Genomic DNA, 21297 nt, shown 5'->3' on the forward strand with positions numbered 1-21297 from the left:
ATAAATTATAACTACATAATATTCATATATTATATTATTGTGTAGTAATAATAATATAATAATTATAATCTTAATATATTCATTAATAATCTTGTATTATATTACATCAATATATCTATTATATGAATATTCAATTTTAATATTAAATTATTGTTTTTATTATTTGTTTGTCAGTTAGTTTTTATTATTTATTAAATTCTAGTCAAGAGGGGGATATTACAAGTTCCTTAATCACATCCTTGATAAACATAGTCCTAACTTTGTTTTCCTGCTACTTGAAACAATGAGTGACACCAATCTTAATTATTTGCTCCGTGAAGAGCCATTTGTGTATTCCCAATATCTCCTATGTATCATTAAGCTCCATGGTGAGCTTATTGACCTCATCCTCCTTTCCTTCAATTTATCAGCATACACTTCAATAATCTTTTAGATCCCTTCCTGAATGTAAACACAAATAATTAGATTTCATTGATTCCAAAGCCACTTTGACCACCGGCAAGTCTACAAAATAAAAATCACATTTATTGCCCTTTTGTCTCCTTTCAATTTGAGCTTCCTGTAGAGGTCTTCAGTGATCTTGTGAGTGTCATCATAATGTACTAGGGATGCAACAATGACATCACAATGACCTTCAGCTGATTCTTCTAAGTATGCTTCTCAAAACCATTGTCTTGAAATGTCTTTTCTGATTGATCCTCCTAGTCAGCCCCTTGAGTTTTCAATTTTTGTTTTATGTTGGATTCACAAGTTAGGACAGCCCCTTGATCAATAGACAAATCACCATCTGCTGTAAAAATTTCAGATTCGTAGGCCAGGCCCTCTTCTAACAACAGATTGATTTTATCCATTTCAGAATTCACCAAATGGGCATCCTCAATGACATATACTCTCTAAGTAAATTTGGGATACTCCAAGTTATTTTTTATCTTACAAAATGCGATTATGCACAAGAAAACTACTGCTATAAAGAACATGTGATTGAGCTTATCTTCCAACAGTGTTGTCACAATCATCATAGGTTTCAAAATCCTTGTTTGATTGATCCGCATGCCAAGTCAAGGCTGCTGCTATGTCATTATTTGCAAGAAATTTCTCACCATATGAAGTTTCAAACACTTATTGGAAACATCTTGATACTCTGATATGTCCTCTCTTCAAGTGAAACCATCCTCATCTTAATGTTTGTCAATCACAACCTCCAAGTCACCAATATAGGGATTCACATATCCCTTACTTATAACAACAACTGAATTCATCTCCTCACAGGCATTTATGTTTTTTTTTTGGAACAGAGTTGTGACATTCCTATCTTCTTCATTGCTGGTCCAAACCTTTTTGGTTGCCTTATCTTCGTTGCCAGGAAATTCACTAGACTGACTTCATGAGTTGTCAGCAATGAAGTTGAATCTGGTTTAGGGGGCCCAGATCTGTTGCAAACATAAAGATAGGCTGGTAATAGTAACTATTTGCTAAAATTAACCACCCACATCCAAGTTAGGTGTCAACAATTAGGTTCTGTACCTGTACAACTGTTGCAGTGCATTGTAAAGTCAGAAAATGCCTTTGCAATTCCTGTGCCCACCGTTAAAGTACATGATCTGCTAGCAAATAGGTAATGATTAGATCTTCTATTCTGGGACAATTCTACAGTTTTATATTGAATGTTTGCCCCACTGTTTTCTGAAAATGTGTATGTTCTCCTCCAAAATCCATCTGCATTGAAGTCCTATAAAACCACCCTTAGGTGTTATCTCACACCTGCAAATAACTATCTCTCTGAGAGATTTCTTTGTCAGAAAGCTTAGATCTAATGAAAATCCTTGCTCAAGGCTCTCACACAATTTTATAAGTTTATTTTCCAATCTAAATGCTCCAAAATTCTTTCACGGGTTTTTTCCCGCTCCTTTTAAATCATAAAATATTATTTTATTTAATCAAAGTCCTTTCTTAGGGATCAAACCTTTTTTCCATTATAAAATTTGGCACCTTTAACAAGTTATAACTTAATTTGTCTCCCAGGGACTTGGGCCAATTATTTTGATAAATTATTATGTCATATAGTGATTACAATAATAATTTTTATTATTGATTTATTAAAACTAAGTTAAGAAATAATTAAATTATTTCCAAATTATTCGGAGCTCACTCATTTGGACCTTGATTTGAGTTCTGTCTGTTGATGCATGTTCACTGTTCTTGTGTGACCATTGTGACCTAACTAACAATCTCTTCCCAAAACTTAGGAACCCTCCTAAAAATAGGAATTGTGCGAAAAGTCTCTAGGCTGATCCCGAAGGTCTCTTGGTGTGTCCTTGTTTTGTTCATCCCTAAAAATAGGGATTCTTCCTAAAATTCAGGAGATTGTCCAAAATTGGTCAAACTAGCTCACAAAGCCTTGATGTGTCTCAACAAGTCATTGAAAGGGTCCCCCCCGAACCTATCAGGCTATTGGAACCAACTAATAGGCCAACTTCATCTACGAACTGAATTTCTTAGGCAAAGTAATTACAGTCCTCCCGCCCTGAGATTGCTTGTCATCTAACAACCTCAAGCTCGATTGTTGTTGTGTGTGCTCACTTTCCCATGTAGTGTCCTCCACTGTCAAATCCTTCCACGAAAACATATATTCCCTAATAACTCTCCTCCTTAGTCTTCTCTCATGTGTATCAACAATAGCCCTAGGGACCTACCATGATGTTGTCACACATTGCCCCATTGGAATTGGAAACAGGGACCACCAAATTAATTCTTATTAGGGTTTTATTTTAGTCTCTAGTCTTTTGCCAGTAAGAAAGTTTAGGAGTTCATTTCGAGTTTTGGAGTTTCATAAAGAAATGAGAGCAAGCATGACCAGATGTGTATTGTGATGCCACAGAGGTGTTCAAAAGGGCAAAGGGATGAAGATCCACATTACTTGAGGTCAATTTTGATTCCTGCCACTTTTTAGGAAAAGTTCCTTTTTATGCTTTTTTATCTTTCTGGAAGTTTCTATTTTCAATACTTATAGGCTAATTAGGGTTTTCTTTTTTCTTTTGCCTGCTTTTTCTACTTTTTGGGAAGGCCAACTATTGCAAAATCACCCATGTAAAAGTGTCTATTTTCAACTTCAAGTGCGTTTGGGATTTTATAAAGCATGAAAAATGGTCTAAAGTTCTAGATTTCAAAAATGAGGAAAACATTCAAAATTGTGAAATTCTTAGAAAATCCTTGTTCGAGTATCAAAATGATCTTGGAAAAGTCATTAGAAGCTATGCAGGAGTTTTGATGGATATGTGTTGATTATTGAAATTTGGTTGTTTTAAATTTTTTATGATCTTTCAGAATTCAGAATCTCCATTATAACTCCTAGATATTTGAAACCACATTCAAACATCCTAATAGTATTTATATATAATATAACTTAAATTCTCATACACAAATGTTATGCTTTTGTATAAATTACTTTGTTCTCTAAGCTTTGAAATCCTCATCAAGACCCTAGGTCTGACTTGAGAGTTGTCCAAAATCCACCTGATGTCGAACTTGAGAACTCGTCCACGGTCCATATGAAGTTTGGCTTGAGAACTTGTCCAAAATCCACATGATGTCCAACCTCCGAATTAGGAACAATCCACAATTCTACACGAAGGTAACTCAACCTAGTGTGTTTGAAATCTAAGTGAGGAAATTCCTCAACCCATGCCCAAGTATGCCCAAGGAAGTAAGGAAAATTCATGGGGCAACATGAAAATTGGTCGAGTCCATGAAAAATTCTCTAACCTAGGTTAAGTCTGTCCCAATTTGGAAAAAAAATAAGAGGAAAATTGAGAGGAAATTCAAAAGAAAATCAAGAGGAAAGCAAGAAGATATGGACGTTCAAAGTCTAGAGGAAAGCAATTAGAAATTTGTCTAGTACTTGAAAATCCTTATTTCAACACAAAGTCTGCCTTAAATAGATGAAAAAGTGCTTAAGGTGTTGAAATTGCTGATGCATGGAGATTTTAACAAGTTGATAAAAGTTCTACTCCAACATGAAGAATTCGCTAAAGGTATAGAAGAATCCTTAATTCAATGTCAAATTCACTCTACGAAAATTAAGGAAAATCCCCAAAAACCATGTGAATTCTGCCCAAGCAGAATGAGGAATTACTAAACTCAATGCAAACTGCACTGTTAAAATTCTGAGAAGTTGTGGACAATTACTGAAGTTATGAAAATTCTTGAGTTCAAACAAGGAAAGTTGAGGAAATATCCCCAAGATCATGCAAATTCTATCCTCTTGTGATGAACAATTGGCCAAGTGTTGACAACCTGGGTGAAGAATGCAAACCAAGAGATGAAATTCATCCTCTAGAGCCAGACAAAAGTGGGCAAATTGTGGAGTCCAGAGTCATTTGAGGTTGAGATCACAAAGTATCCAGAGAATTCCAATTGGAAAAGAGGAAACAAAAGGGAAATATTAAGTTTCTAGAGATGTGTGTATCTAGGAGAGAGGATTTTAGAGGCTGAAATCAATAAGGAAGCAATGGTGAAAATGCCCTAGATATGAGAAATTTCCTAAAAATTGAACTTGAAAGTGCATTTCCAAGAATGAGACTTTGTCATTTCCAAAATTCAGAAAGCCATTTCCAAATTAAAGGTAAGATTGGTGAAGTCCTTTCAATGAGTTATTGACAATTTTCTCAATGTTGTTTTGGAAGAATAATGTGAAATGAACAATCAAGGGTATACAAAACAACCTAGGATTTCCAAAGATCAAGATGAAATGTAAGAATTCAAATGAACTATACAAGAGACAAAGCTTGGACATCGAAGACCTATTTACTTCAATAAAAAAGGACATATCTCTATTCAGCAACTGGGGGCAATTATGCTTGTCGGCGACTTCTAGGACAGCCAATAATCAATTGCTAAAATTGAACAAAGAAGAAGGGGAGGATAACCCTTTATTTGTTAGAAGAAAATAATGACCACTCTTGGAAGAGAACCTCTCAAGACAACAAAGGGGGCGTTTCACATTTCGGGGCAGAACTTTTTGGGATGTGTAGTCTTTTTGGCATGGTTATTTGCAATGGCATGAGCAGCTGGCCAACATCCAGGGATATCGCATGCAAACATACAATGGACAGAGCAAGGTGGACTATGTGATTTGTTCTCAAAATTGGATTCCTAGAGTGATAGATGTCAATGTTGGGGAAGCTCCTATAGAAATGAAATCTGATCATTTGCCTCTTTATTTTAATTTGGACTTGGTCCCATATAACATGTGTAATGAATGTGATTTCCACATGGAAAAGGCAGCCACTAGTAGTGGGAGAGTACTCATAAATCAAGCAAACAAGGACATATTCAGGGCTGCTCTCCAACAACAACTCCTTGAGACAAGCACAAATAGCATGGATGAATGGATCAACATGGATCTAGAACATGTACACATTAGCTTGGTTATCCCTATTCTTCACAAAGCTCTAAAAGAATGTAAAAGATCTCGCAGTAAAAAGAGGGTTGCAAATGCTTTTCCTGCTAACTTGTGGTATGACGAGGAGTGCAAGGCAGCCAAGAGATCTTTGTAAGGAAAGTATACAAACAAAGAGGACAAGAAGAAATATATAGAGTTGGTCTAGTCAAAGAAAATATATTATGTAAATGCAAGACAGAAGGAGTTATTAGCCCTAAGAAAACACAATTCCGAGGACTTTTGGAAAGAAATGCAGCAAAGGAAAGATCAAAATGAAAACAATATCACTGCTGCCCATTGGTTAGAATATGTGAAGTTACTTTATGAGCACATTGAGGAGAAAGAACCACCTCTTGTGGAACTCTTCTTCTAAGCTCTTCACAGTAGAGGAAATCAAACTTCGAATAAAGAAGTTAGCAAATGGCAAGGCAAGTGATATAGAGGGGCTGCAAGCTGCTTTTTTAAAATGGGGAGATGATCTCCTAGCTCCTCACATAAAGGGGATCTTTAACAGGGTCATTCAAGATGGCTTTCCGGATGATTAGGGCACTAGTGTGGTTATACCTTTATTTAAGAGCGGAGATTATTAACAACCCATCTAATTATCGCACTATAATGGTCAACCCGCTATTCAACAAACTTTTTGGGAGCATGGTGGATCACAGGATCAGCAAATGGGCGGAAATTGAAGGAAAAAGAGCAAAAAGACACGCAGGTTTTAGACCAAGACATTCTACTATTGATCACTGCGTCACTCTTAGACATTTGATAGAGAAAGTGTGGGATAGCCAAGGGGGAGAAGCTTTTTGCTGCTGGGTAGACTTGAAGAAAGCTTTTGATACAGTGCCTAGAGACAAGCTATGGAAAAGAATGGAAGAATTAGGCATCCTAGATGTGTACAAAGTAGGAGTGCATAGACTTTATGAGAAAGTTAGAGTAAAAATCAGAACTAAAGAGGGAATGTCCGAGAGTTTTGGGAGTGATATTAGTGTGAAACAAGGGTGCCCATTATCCCCCACTTTCTTTGGTTTATAAATTGATAAACTAGAAGCTTGGCTAATGAAATTGATGGGGAAGGGGTCTAGTTAGCTAGCTATGTTGTGAAGCTTCTTCTTTATGCGGATTATCTAATCTTAATATCAAAAACTTCTCACGGATTAAAAGATCACCTAAAGGCATTAGAGAACTTTTGTCAAGTAGTGGGAATTCAGGTGAAGACATCCAAGATGAAAATCATGATTTTTTCTTTGAAAAGAAAGGACAATTATTTGGATTTTCTTTTTGAAGGCAGCCCATTAGAATAGGTGAAATAATACAAATATTTAGGGATTGACTTCACCCACAAGTTCAGCTGGAGACTTGTATAGTTAAAAGGATACAGGGGTAAAGCACTATATCTGCGGTAAAATAGATTTAAGAATGCCGAGCTATGGGACTAGAAGATCAATAAAACTCTATTTGGTTTGCTGGTCACTCCAGTTGTTCTTTATGGTTGCAAGGTTTGGGGAGGAGGGCAGAATGACAAAGTGTGGGTGGAGACTACTAAAGAGGATCTAGAAACATCTAATCACTACTAATATTAAGGTCAAGGCATCTGTATCTTATGAAATCCTGTTAGCAAAAACTGGCATGTACCTGGTGGAGGCGGTTGCCATAACTTGGTTAATAAGTTATTTAATGAAACTTGACAACATGGATAGCCAACGTTGGCCCAAAATTGCAATGCAAGAGGACTTGGTTCATAGGAAGAAGACTTGGATGAAAGAAAACATAAAGTGGTTGACCACGTGGAATATCAAGTTGCAAGAGTGTCCTATCACTAACACGAAAATAAAGAAGTTCGACAGGGGAAAATTTCAAACTGCCATGTGGTCCCTTAACATGGGTCAAAAAAAGACACATTATATCAAAGTTTTCAATCCTTCTAAGGGGCATGGGGATCAAGCATATTTGGGGTCAGCTATTAATAGTAAGGCTAGGATGTTAATTGCATAGTTGAGGACTGGATCACATCATCTCAGATGCGAGACTGGTAGATTGGAGAAGCCTAAAGAGGAGTGGGAGGAGAGGATTTGCAGATTTTGCGAAGGGGTGGTGGAGATGGAATCTCACTTTCTTACTGATTGCAAGGTATATGAGGATATTCAGACTCAATACAGGGTCATCTTAGGGGATGGCATAAGCTTACATAGTTTGTTCGATGATGATAAGATACGATAGACTGCTGGTTTGATTGTCAAGATTCATAGTAGGAGGTTGGATTTGGAAAGGAATCAGGACTAATACTTCTGATTTGTGGTCCCTAAGACCGATGCTCTCGTGGACGTCATTAAAATCCTTCATTCATTCAATGGTATCAAGAAAGATGATATTCAAAGATGAAAAGTTTGACTAGGGCTTGGCAAAATCCACAAGGCAACACCAAGTCCACTCATAAAAGATTCTAGAAGAAAGCCAAGTGGTCTCCATGAGAAGTGATAGTTAAAGGAAACAAAAAAGTTATCCACGTGTGGGAGATTCCTTAAAACACATCAAATTCTACCCTAAAAGCTTGAAAATACAAGAAATATGATGAAATTCTCATTTCATGCCAAGGAAATTCAAAGAGCAAGGAAAACTTGGCTAAGTATTGGATATTTCACAAGCATACGTGAAATATTGTTCAATTCAAATCCCTGAATTCCAACTGATTTCAGAACTAAAAGATTTTGCAATCGAAGCAAGTTCATTGTCGTTACCAAAGTTTTGCGAAGTGTTGAGATGCCAACTCAAGGATAGAGTCCCAAGAAGATTTTAAAGACATGTTCCAAATTTGAATGTTCATAATGGCAATCCTGGACTGAAGAAGACCATAAAAAAGAGAAAAAAATCTAAATTCAATGATGATGCAATTCCAAATTTCCAATATTGAAGAAGAATTCTTCTAGGATAACTTCATTCAAAGAGATAAGCATGATGAGGTGGTAGCCTCCTATTTCCTCCAATCAAATACTTTCAAGACAAGGCACCCAAGTTTAACAAACTTGATCTTTTCTTCCATTAGGCTAAGCTCCATGTGACACTTATTCATTTTTCATTGGTCTATTTTGGATAATTGTATACCTAATGAGGTGGTAGCCACCTATTTCCTCCAATCAAATAATTTCAAGACAAGGCGCCCAAGTTTAACAAACCTAAACTTTTCTTCCATTAGGCTAAGCTACATGTGACACTTGTTCATTTTTTGTTGGTCCATTTTGGATAATTGTAAACCTAATTAGGGCATGGTTGTATAAATTTTGACCGTCAATCTTAAATTGATGTTCACCTTTCATTTGTTTTTGAACTACTATTTAAACGCCTCCCATTTAATTCTTAGAAGAGATTTGGAGAAATTGTGTAAAACATTTCTCAAGTAAATTCATTGTTCAAGTTTTGGTGAATTTGATATCTTTTGTAGGTTGTATGGTTTCTTGTTCCTAACTTAGAGTACATTTTGTTTTCAAGTGGTTAAATTGAATGAACGATTTGATGAGAATGTTCATTGTGGAATCAATATATTCATACTTTCGAATCTTGATAGTTATATGGTTTGCAACTATTGTGCAAAGTTAATTTGAACTTGTGATAGAAAACCTTAACTTCCATTATTGTATTCATTGTTCAAATGTGGGTGAATAGTTATGATGTAAATTTCCATAGAATACCTTAGAAAATTGCACCATTCTCGTTGAGTTGTTGAATTTGGCAAAACAAGGATCGGTTTCAGATTCCACTTTTGTAGCCTTATCTCCAGTGTCCGTAGAATTAGTTCAGGGTTAGAACCTAGAGTTGAGTTAAGCTTTGGTAAGGAGAATCTATGCTAAATACCATTTATTCCCAAGAGTTGGAGAGTAGCATTTTTAGATTATCGCATGCATACTTAGTAGCTATTGTGTATGTTGGATTGCTGCAATCCAGACTTCATTCCTGTTTTTCATACATTGAAGACTGGTTATGTTCTATAGCACTTAATTTGTTTGATGTCCTATCCTTATTTGTTGTTCATTTCTTGTAATGTTCCAACCCCGGGGAAAACAAAACTTCCACCAGTTTCTAATTCTGTACATGTCAATTCACTGGAGGGTGTGGTACAGTATTATATTTTTATGGTCGTATAGAACAATAGTCTTGGTTGTACGATGTAACTGGGCTAGCCGTACATTGACAAGGGTGAGGTGGTATAGGAGCAGATTGTTGGTTATAGGATGTCTGGGTGTACGGTGGGAAGAGATGTCACAGGGGCCATACAGTGGGAGAGAGAGGCCGTATGGTCAAGGATGGATGATCGTAGGTTGGTAGGAAAGTCCGTAAGGTTGTTTGGAGGGGGTGTTGTAGTCCGTATGGTAGATACAAGGGATTGTGGGAAGCAATTCTATCTAGAAGATAATGATGAATCGCCCATCCTGATCATTGACAATGTTTTGGGGTAACTCGTGCAGACAAAAGACTTCTCTAAAAAATATATCAACAACTTGTGCAGCCTGAAGATCGAAGGGGATGGCGAAGAAATGTGCATACTTTGTCAATTTGTCAACCACCACGAAAATACAATCCTTTCCATTCACCTTGGGAAGCCCTGTTATGAAATCCATCAATATATTTTCTCACTTATGTTCTGGAATTGGCAGAGTTTGTAGCAGCCTGACATGTAGAGTATGTTCGGACTTGTTCTGTTGGCAAGCTGTACACTCTCTTACATACTGTAACACGTACCCTTTAAGTCCTTTCCATGAAAACCTCTTCTGAAGACTTCTATAAGTTTTGAGGAAACTTGGTTGCCCTGCCAAGGGTGAGTCGTGTACTTCCTTCAAGATTTTCTACTTCAATTTGGATTCAGGCACTAAAAATATCCGATTTTTATAGTAGATGATGTCGTCCACCACTCTGTACCAATCATCCTGGGTGTGGCCATCCATTAGCTCACAGGCAAATGTGTTTTTGGAGTATTCAACTAACAGATGTGCCTTCTAGCTAGCAAAAATCTGGTTTAGTGAGCAGATGGTTGGTTTCCAAGACAAGGCATCTGCAACCACATTCTTCTTCCCTTTCACATATTCAATGTCAAAATCAAAAGCTTGAACCTTGCTTACCCATTTTTGTTGCCTCTTGTTCAAGTCCTGTTGCTCCAGAAAATATTTCAAACTATTATGATCCATACGGACGACAAACTTGGCACCTACCAGATACTGCCGAAACTTAGTGCATGTATGATGGCCAACATCTCTTTGTCGTAGATGGAATATAGGCGTTTTGTCTGCGTAAGATTCCTGCTCTTATAAGCTATGGGGTGTCTGTCTTGCATTAGTACCTCGCCAATGCCTTCTCTGGATGACTCCAAAATGAATGATCGAGTGAAATCAGGTAATGCAAGTACAAGACAAGTGCTCATTGCCTCTTTCAGCTTATCGAAAGTGAGTTGTGCCTTTTCATTCCACTGGAAAGACCCCTTCCTTGTTAGATCTGTTAAGGGTGCGCTGAGCTGAGAGAATCCTTTAACGAACCTCTGGCAATAATTGCATAGTCCAAAAAAGCCTCGCAAATCCGTGAGTGATTTTGGGGGAGGCCAATCAAGCATAGCCTGAATCTTCCCCTGATGCACTTGAACTCCATATTTACTGACAACATGCCCCAGGTACAATATTTCTGTCATACTGAATTCACATTTTGATTGCTTGGCGAACAAAGACTGTTCTTCCATGATACTTTGGATTTCATTCAGATGCTTCAGGTGCTCCTCCCATGTCCTGCTATAAATAAGATCATCAAAAAATACCAATAAGTACTTACGCAATTGTTTGTTGAAGTGCGATTCATGCATGATTAGAATATAGCAGGTGCATTGGTCAATCCAAACAGCATGACCAGAAACTCATAATATCCATAGTGACAACGAAAGGCCATCTTCTCTACATCTTCCTCCCTCATGCGGATCTGATGGGATCCAGAATGGAGATCTATTTTTGAAAAATAAACCGCGCCATGCAATTCATCTAGCAACTCCTCTATCCTTGGAATGGGATATCTATTCTTTATTGTTTTTTTGTTCAATGCACGGTAGTCCACACACATGCACATTGTCCCGTCCTTTTTGACCAATACCACAGATGACGGGAAAGGGCTAGAACTGGGACGGATCCATCCTTTCTCTAGCAATTCCTGAATCGTCTTTTCGATCTCATCTTTGAATTTCTTGGGATGGCGGTATGGTGTGGTTATGACCGGCTTGGCTCCTGCTTCCAACTCGATAGTATGTTCAAACCCTGTAATAACCCCAATAGGTTATAACTTCTTCAAACACCAAAAATCTTTATACTTCAGTTGTTTGACATTTCGTCAAACACTTTGCAAGCAAGCTCTGATACCACTGTAATAACTCTCCTCAAATCTGCCCTCAAAAAATGCTGATGAAAGCTCAAGGAATTTTGTCAAACACTTTGCATACAAGGGGTCATATGACTGATATAACTTTTCAGATTGCTGCAATAACTCTTGTTTCGATTTGCATCAAAGAGAATGCTTACAAAAGACTCCAGATTTGTCTAAACAATGACCTAACATGAATGTGCAACTAATTTTGGCAATATTCAGTGCATATATATGATCTAAGCATGAGAAATGAACATCTACAGCCAACTGACATTTTTACAAACAGTTGGTGTACAAACTAACTCGTTGATAAGTAATGATATTGAATTGTTTAAATGACACCAGCAACTATTATCTTCTTAATTTGCAATGAAATTTCTAATACAATGCACATGAAATATGGCCAAGAGTTTAGGCATTTACATGGATTACAAAATGATAATGTTGGTATAATGCACACTTACAGCTGAAACTTATAACACCCTAAAAAACAATACTAATAAAGGAACTGTTACAAGATTCAAGAAGAGTTGGCAGATTAACGGATTTCCGGATGATTGATTGATAAACAGAGGAACAAATGTGTTCCTTATAAAGAATTACAAGGACGTTGTTTCTAAAAGAAATAACGTAGACTGAAGATGGAATTAGAAACAAAACTAGAGATAGAATAGGAAACATTCCTATCTGGACTGAAGAAAAAAGAGACGGGATAGGAAACATTCCTATTTAGACTGAAAGACGGACTATAGACAAGTAGTTGATATTATAGAAAGTATAAGATATTATCTTAATACCCTCCCTTAATGGTCAACGTACGGATGTTGGAACATTCTGTGATAACTGAGACCCTCCCTGGATCTACAGAATGTTGAAACCAAGAAGCTTTGCCAGAAGAGTGCTATGACTCAAAATAAGTTGTAATTACAAAACTTCGTTTTTGTGGAAAAAACGGTAAAACCCAGAATCTCACACAACCTTGTGTATTACAGACAACTTGAAATGATTTTTGAGGAGAAAATCAACAAACCCAGAATCTCACACAACCTTGCATATTACAGACAACTTGAAATGATTTTTGAGGAGAAAATCAACAAACCCAGAATCTCACACAACCTTGCATATTATAGACAACTTGAAATGATTTTTGAGGAGAAAATAAACAAACCTAGAATCTCACGCAACCTTGCGTATTACAGACAACTTGAAATGATTTTTGAGGAGAAAATCAACAAACCCAGAATCTCACGCAACCTTGCGTATTACAGACAACTTGAAATGATTTTTGAGGAGAAAATCAACAAACCCAGAATCTCACACAACCTTGCGTATTACAGACAGTTTGAAATGATTTTTGAGGAGAAAATCAACAAACCCATAAAAACAGGAACAAATTCAGAAGGCGAAAAATGCAGCTTCGCCTTGATCAGGAAGCGGAGAAGTCAGACGCTGCTTAACACCCAGAACAAGTTGATCGGTGTTTCAATATTCAAAGATTTGGATGATGCGCTGCTTCCAAGTTCCATAATTGTGACCATTGAATTTGGAATTATGTTCGAGCAGAATATTTGTCAGAGATGCCATGGCATGTTTTTCAATGAAAATTTTTGAAAATCTGTGAAGGCACGTTCTTCGAGGCAAAAATACGAAAGACCCAGAAGAATCAGAGAATGACTCAGAAGAGAGCTCGAAAAATTTAGAAGGAATTTGCTGTCGATTTCTAGATCTGCTGGCTCGAAAATCGAGGCACAAAAATCGAGGCACCAAAAAAAAAATGGACGACAACCCAGTTGAGCTCTCAAAAAACCCACCAAGAATTTGCAAACAACATATTTTTTCGACCTAAAAAATTAGGGTTTAAAAAAAAACGGCCCTAGCTGAAAAAAGCTTGAAAAAACTTCAGATTCCTTGATGAAAAATGGTAGATTTTTCTTCAAGGATCGATGTGCATGGACGAACGGGGCTAGAGTGTGCTGAACAAACACATGCAGACCCGAGTTCAAGAATTTCTCTAGGCCGAAAACCCTAAGCGGGTTTTAGAGAAATTCAACTAAAATAATTTTGAAAAAGTTTAAACAAATAATTTCACGAAGAAATTATAAATTTTTTCGAAAAAATTTAAGTAATAGCTCTAATACCATGTTACAAGATTCAAGAAGAGTTGGCAGATTAATGGATTTTCGGATGATTGATTGATAAACAGAGGAACAAATGTGTTCCTTATAAAGAATTACAAGGACGTTGTTTCTAAAAGAAACAACGTAGAGTGAAGACAAAATTAGAAACAAAACTAGAGACAGGATAGGAAACATTCCTATCTGAACTGAAGAAAAAAGAGACAGGATAGGAAACATTCCTATCTAGACTGAAAGACGGACTATAGACAAGTAGTTGACTATTATAGAAAGTATAAGATATTATCTTAATAGGAACCTGGTTGTAGATGGCTGTAATAATTTTCCTTAATGCTGCCCCTTCTGCTATGCTTTTCCGATTTGCTTTTTCGGACTGCTTTTTCGGTTCCGCTTTTTCGGCCTGCTTTTTCGGTTCCGCTTTTTTGGCCTGCTTTTTCGGTTCCGCTTTTTCGTGTCTGCTTTTTTAGACTGCTACCCTTTTGAATCTCAAGACCATATCTTTCAATGGCGTCAAGATTTCCAGCTTGAAGGGATTTCGTCTTTCAAACTATTGAGACATAATCTCCAGAAAATTTCCCAAATTCTTTGATATTTCCAACCATGCTAAAAAGAAGCTCTTCCATTTCTTTTATAGTGTTCTCACAAGAGCTCCATCTTTCATTTTCTCAATGTGGGATAAAACATAACTCCCTTTATGTAACTTATGTCTCCAATGTGTTATAAAATAAAGGGACTCTTTTAATTTAAATATTTTCCACAAACTATAGTATATGCATTAATAAAGTTAAATATTTAAATTTAACTTTATAAAATAGCTTTAACAATGCATAACAAATCTTATCAATGATAAACAAGTCTTCTTGTCGATTTTAAACAATTACCATCAACATACTTCTGCCACTGGATGTCCGACCATATCCAAGATGACTTACTATAAATAGTAAGTATGCCCAAAGTTGCCTCAAAACCCCTCAGAAAGACCTGCAACTGAAACTATCTAGGCCAAATGGCCTCTAAGTCCCTTTAATGTCCTGGTTAGCCTACGGGACTGTGGGGAAAATAGGCTAACGACAACATCATGCTATGAATGCTAAAAAGGGGACATTACAGTCCGCCCTTCCCAAAATTGCTTGTCCCCAAGCAATGGTCGAACAACAACCCAATCAATCCACCTGGATCCCAAATGTAGTCATGAACTATACTGCTGTCAGTCAACATAGGCTCCTGCAACAACCTCTGAAAATTAACCAAGAGGAATTCATAATCGAATTGACAATTACAGCTCAACCAAACTCCAAAATTGCAACTGCCACAGTTAGAAACCCACGAAACACAAACTCTTAGAACATCAGAACCCAAGTAAAGTGGACAAATCAAGCTGCCAACACAGTAAATGTCATCAACGCATCTCACTGGCCTATACGGAATGTATAATCCAACTCTGCAACAATGGTGACCACTCCCACATGAAACTACACCAAATACAAAGAATCCACACACTGCACATCTACTGTAGTTAACACAACTCTGTAGATTACGGGCCACTGTCTCATAACCATAACTCCCATGCACCGTTAAAAGTGAAAAGACATCACAAGATAAACAGCAAGAAATAGAACCCAAACTAAATCTGCCTGCCACCAACTCCTCAACACACGGATCAAATGCTAATTGATGTACATACCCTGCAGTATAATGTTGATAAAAAGAACCAACCCCAGTCAACAGCTCACCATGAACAAGTGATACAACCCACTGTGACTGATCACCAGCTAAGTCAGGAGATGTCATAACCAAAGGAGTAGAATCAATAACAACAACTGCTGAAGCATCACTCCCAAACTCCTGCTCTAAGTCATGTATTATCAAGCTATCAACCGCAGAACCTATTGCCATGTCATGCCCATCACAACTCTCATCCTGTGGCGTCAAACCATCCCATAACTGATGACAAGCACTAGGAATCAAAGTATATCTCCATATCATCATCTCATCAACATGGTTATCAAAGGTAAATTGATGAGCATACCTCACAGTGTAATGCCGATAGAATGCGCCAATCTTAGTCAGTGGCTCAAACTGCAACCCAAATGAAACTAACTGCAATCGATCACTAACCAAGCTGTAACTGACTACTACCTTCGAAGACATCGCCAAGGGAGTAGTATCACTAGCAGGAACCATGCCAACTGTCGGCTCACCAACATCACACATGATCTTTGATACAACATCTCTAGTCTCTGTGCCATCAGTACTAGAGGCCACCACCATGTCAGGCATACCACAACAATTTGCTATAGCACCCAACTCAACTAAACTTGACTCTAGTAGGAACGGAACCGATATGCCAATGTTAGTATCAAGGGTGGATGCATACCCATCTCCACTGTCTCTGACAATCTCGACCATGGACATCCTCGGATCACTAGACACCACAGCTTGTGACTGTACAGAATCTGGTAAAGACTGCAGTCGCTCTAACTCCATGGTCACCTTAGCCAAATGAAACTGTGACTCCTCGAAAGCCAACCGTGTACTCTCAAGAATCTCAGAAGTCACCTCGAGCTGCTGAGTAAGCTCACTCACCTCATCTTCCTTGGCCAATAATGCATCGTATGCTGTACTCCCCCACTCCATAAGATAGTCTCTGTCGGCTACCAACTGCATATAATCTTGTCTCAGAATCTGAATAGCCTCCCATAAAGAGTGGATCTCTGTCAAGGAAAGATAACTACCTCCTTGCTCATCACTAGTAGGACAACCCCATCCATAAACTACTAACAACTGACGAGCAACATCGAAATGCTGGCAAGCGATAGAAATGTCTCGCTCACTAACTCTCAACTAACTAGACACATGATGGCATTGGCTAGATTGTCTCCTACAAACCTCCTCTAACACACTGTGTAAAGGAGCATCCTCAAAGTTACTGGTCTCTAGACTATTACCATCCATATCCTGCGAATCAACTCCAAAGCTCATATCAACATACGTAGTATCAAAAACTGTAGCATCGCTGTCCAACCCCTCCGTACCATAAAAAACTGCTGAGGAAACTAAGTCCTCAAAACTGTCCAAAACATCCCCCTGGGTGTCGTCTGTAATAATTAGATCTTGGGACTCTCCTGTAAACTCTGTCATCTTCGAGAAATCATCAACATGTGACCTAACTGTAAAAGAAAACTGAGTCCACATGTGACCTCAAGAAAAAGCTCGTCCACATGTCTCTCAGAATCTTGGAGAGCCAACTGAATACACACCAAGGAATTCCGAGTATCCTCTAGCTCATGAGAAAGCTGGTCAACCTCCTCCTCCTTCTTCAATGCATCCAAATAGATTCCTGCAAGATTAAGGAGATGATCGCGATCTGAAAGTCGGTGTATGTAACTTACCTTCATTGCCTCCATGCCTTCCTTGATCTGCTGTAAGTCGTCACAAGAACCTGTTGTGACTCCTTTGTGTCTCTCCTGCAGTTGAATCATCCAAATGTGATTCTCAATCAATCCATACATCCTATCATGATGAGATAAAGTCGCGACAATATCCTTGTCCCTTGTCTTCAGCTGGCTTGCCAAACCAAGTGAAGAGCTACTAGCCTCTATCTCATGTGAAGAAGCATCCAACTGTGCTTGATACTCATTTTCTGCAAAGTCCTGAATGCTCACTTTCTGATCAACTGTACTATCCTCAAACAGGACAGTATCCTCAACTGCTGTAACTTCATCCAGCCCAACTGTACTGGAATCACTATCTGTGTCAATCATGCAATTCGATGTGCCTATGATATCACCTTCTGATGCAATTGGCTCAACCTGCACAACATCTGAAACTCCTTCTGCTTGTGAAGATGATGCAGATAAACCATTACCTAAAGATGTGCTGAAGTTTCCCTGTATCGAATCTGAATGTCTGTTAAACTCCTCATACAAGTTTCTGCCTGTCATAGGGAAGGTATGATCCTTAGGCCTATCAAAACGTTCAATCAGTCTCTCCTTAAACTCCACATATGAGGTACTGTGTGCATGACCCATAGTGACCATACCATGTTGCCACCACTCGTGTGCTAACCCATCTAGGTGAATTGCTGCATACTTAATAGCTTCTTCCTCAGGCATAGGGTTCATTTGAAAGTATGTGTCAAGCTTTTGAACCCAAGCTCTTGCTGTAGACTTCCTCGAGCCATCATAATATGGTAACTGAAGTTTCCCTACTTTCTTCTGTAGCTCATAGCTTTGGTTCCTGTCATGTCCACGTGGCATATGCTTCATCCGCACATATATATACTCCCTAAAGGTAATTGGAGCAACAAAATCTGGACCTCCGGCTTCCCAATCTCTCCTCAGCTGGTCCTGTATATCAGTGATCTGGGGCTCTGGTACGGGCTGCTTTGGAGCTCTAGGAGGAAATATGGGAATCATGGGCCGCGAACTCACTGTCCTAGTTTGCTGGGTGCATGACCGAAATTGTTCCCAACTTGTTTGCCTCCATTATGTGCCCTATCCTGATTATTACCATTTTGATTATTTCCTCTACCCACATTAGCATTCAACCCCATTTGACAAGCCATCATCTGCATCATAAGCTCAAATCTCTGACTTTGTTCCTGTGCTCTTTGCTCTGCTGATCGCTGTCCCTGTGCTAAGGTGTCTAATAATTGTAAGAATCTTTCCTTTCCCTGATCTGGACCGGCATTCATTTTGTCAAACATTTTTCTCCCTATCTGGCTATTCCAAATTCCCTATAAGACCTCCACAGGATGGCAGGACTTATTGCTCTGATACCACTGTAATAACCCCAATAGGTTATAACTTCTTCAAACACCAAAAATCTTTATACTTCAGTTGTTTGACGAAATGTCAAACACTTTGCAAGCAAGCTCTGATACCACTGTAATAACCCCAATAGGTTATAACTTCTTCAAACACCAAAAATCTTTATACTTCAGTGGTTTGACATTTCGTCAAACGCTTTGCAAGCAAGCTCTGATACCACTGTAATAACCCCAATAGGTTATAACTTCTTCAAACACCAAAAATCTTTATACTTCAGTTGTTTGACATTTCGTCAAACACTTTGCAAGCAAGCTCTGATACCACTGTAATGACCCTCCTCAAATCTGCCCTCAAAAATGCTGATGAAAGCTCAAGGAATTTTGTCAAACACTTTGCATACAAGGGGTCATATGACTGATATAACTTTTCAGATTGCTGCAATAACTCTTGTTTCGATTTGCATCAAAGAGAATGCTTACAAAAGACTTCATATTTGTCTAAACAATGACCTAACATGAATGTGCAACTAATTTTGGCAATATTCAGTGCATATATATGATCTAAGCATGAGAAATGAACACCTACAGCCAACTGGCATTTTTACAAACAGTTGGTGTGCAAACTAACTCGTTGATAAATAATGATATTGAATTGCTTAAATGACACCAGCAACTATTATCTTCTTAATTTGCAATGAAATTTCTAATACAATGCTCATGAAATATGGCCAAGAGTTTAGGCATTTACATGGATTACAAAATGATAATGCTGGTATAATGCACACTTACAGCTGAAACTTATAACACCCTAAAAAACAATACTAATAAAGGAACCTGGTTGTAGATGGCTGTAATAATTTTTTTCAGTGCTGCCCCTTTTGCTATGCTTTTCCGATTTGTTTTTTCGGATTGCTTTTTTGGCCTGCTTTTTCGGTTCCACTTTTTTGGCCTGCTTTTTCGGTTCCGCTTTTTCGGCTTGCTTTTTCGGCCTACTTTTTTGGTTCCGCTTTTTCAGATTGCTTTTTCGTATCTGCTCGTTTAGACTGCCACCCTTTTGAATCTCAAGACCATATCTTTCAATGGCGTCAAGATTTCCAGCTTGAAGGGATTTCGTCCTTCAAACTATTGAGACATAATCTCCAGAAAATTCCCCAAATTCTTTGATATTTCCAACCATGCTAAAAAGAAGCTCTTCCATTTCTTTTATAGTGTTCTCACAAGAGCTCCATCTTTCGTTTTCTCAATGTGGGATAAAACATAACTCCCTTTATGTAACTTATGTCTCCAATGTGTTATAAAATAAAGGGGACTCTTTTAATTTAAATATTTTCCACAAACTATAGTCTATGCATTAATAAAGTTAAATATTTAAATTTAACTTTATAAAATAGCTTTATCAATGCATAACAAATCTTATCAATGATAAACAAGTCTTCTTGTCGATTTTAAACAATTACCATCGACATACTGCTGCCACTGGATGTTCGACCATATCCAAGATGACTTACTATAAATAGTAAGTATGCCCAAAGTTGCCTCAAAACCTCTCAGAAAGACCTGCAACTGAAACTATCTAGGCCAAATAGCCTCTAAGTCCCTTTAATGTCCTGGTTAGCCTATGGGACCGTGGGAAAAATAGGCTAACGACAACATCATGCTATGAATGCTAAAAAGGGGACATTACAAACCCTCGATGAGACAGTATGCTAGGAGGAATGTCCATGTAAACTTTATCATGTTTACTTAAAATATCCTAGAGTTCATCATCTTGTGGAGGTGTCCATTGTCCATTTATAGGTTCTGCTGAGATAAAATAGTGTGCGGCCCACACAATGTCATCTCGTTGAAAAATTGCCTCCATCTGATATGCAGAAACTTCCTTCGGACCTTCATTTGCCATTCTACGGAGGACAACCTTCTTTCCATCAACAACAAATTTAAAGTCCATCTGTTTGAAACTCTGAGTGTATTCATGAAGTGTTTCCATCCATTGTATGCCTAGAATAATCTCCATGTCATCAAGGTCCACTATGAAGAAATCCTCAGTCACTGTGTGATTCGCCATTGTGATACTTAGCTAAGGAAGAAGGTGTGTGCAGGGCAAAAGAGTCCCTCTAGCAACCTTGACTTGAAAGCTTGTGTGTGTCTCCGTAGGTAGACCTCTTCGCTTCACCAGAGATAAGTTAATGAAGTTTAGAGTGGCTCCGCTGTCCAGCATCACCATAACCCTTTGTCCTTGAAGGGTTCCCCGTACATGAAAAACTGTGCACCTTGGGCTACTGGCTAAGGCAATAGTTCCTCCATGTCGTACCAAAGCTGCAATTCTCTTCGTACGGTTTAAACTGACCATGTTGGTGTCATTGTAAGGTTGGTTGTCTTCGGTTGGCATTTCTTCTTGTTCGTCCTCATCATCGGACTTGACCTCAATGTAATGGATCTTCCCTTTTCCAAGGCATCTATGGCTAGGCTCCCAAGGTCCCTTGCAATTGAAATACAGTTTCTTCCTCCAAAGTTCTTGTCTGGTAGCTTCATCCAACGACAGCTTCCTAGGCGTAGGTTTGTCC

The 21297-nt window shown here is 38.2% G+C and overlaps 1 protein-coding gene across 2 annotated transcripts in view; it reads left to right on the forward strand.

Annotated features, from left to right (window-relative positions):
* LOC149579614 (phosphatidylserine decarboxylase proenzyme 3-like) overlaps window positions 1-21297 on the forward strand; it is a 327375-nt gene that overhangs the window by 178039 nt on the left and 128039 nt on the right. The gene's annotated exons all lie outside the window — the stretch shown is intronic.

The sequence above is a fragment of the Cupressus sempervirens genome, chromosome 1 (genome assembly GCF_028749045.1).
Source record: "Cupressus sempervirens isolate cs-2001-9-10 chromosome 1, ASM2874904v1, whole genome shotgun sequence".
Classification (NCBI taxonomy): domain Eukaryota; kingdom Viridiplantae; phylum Streptophyta; class Pinopsida; order Cupressales; family Cupressaceae; genus Cupressus; species Cupressus sempervirens.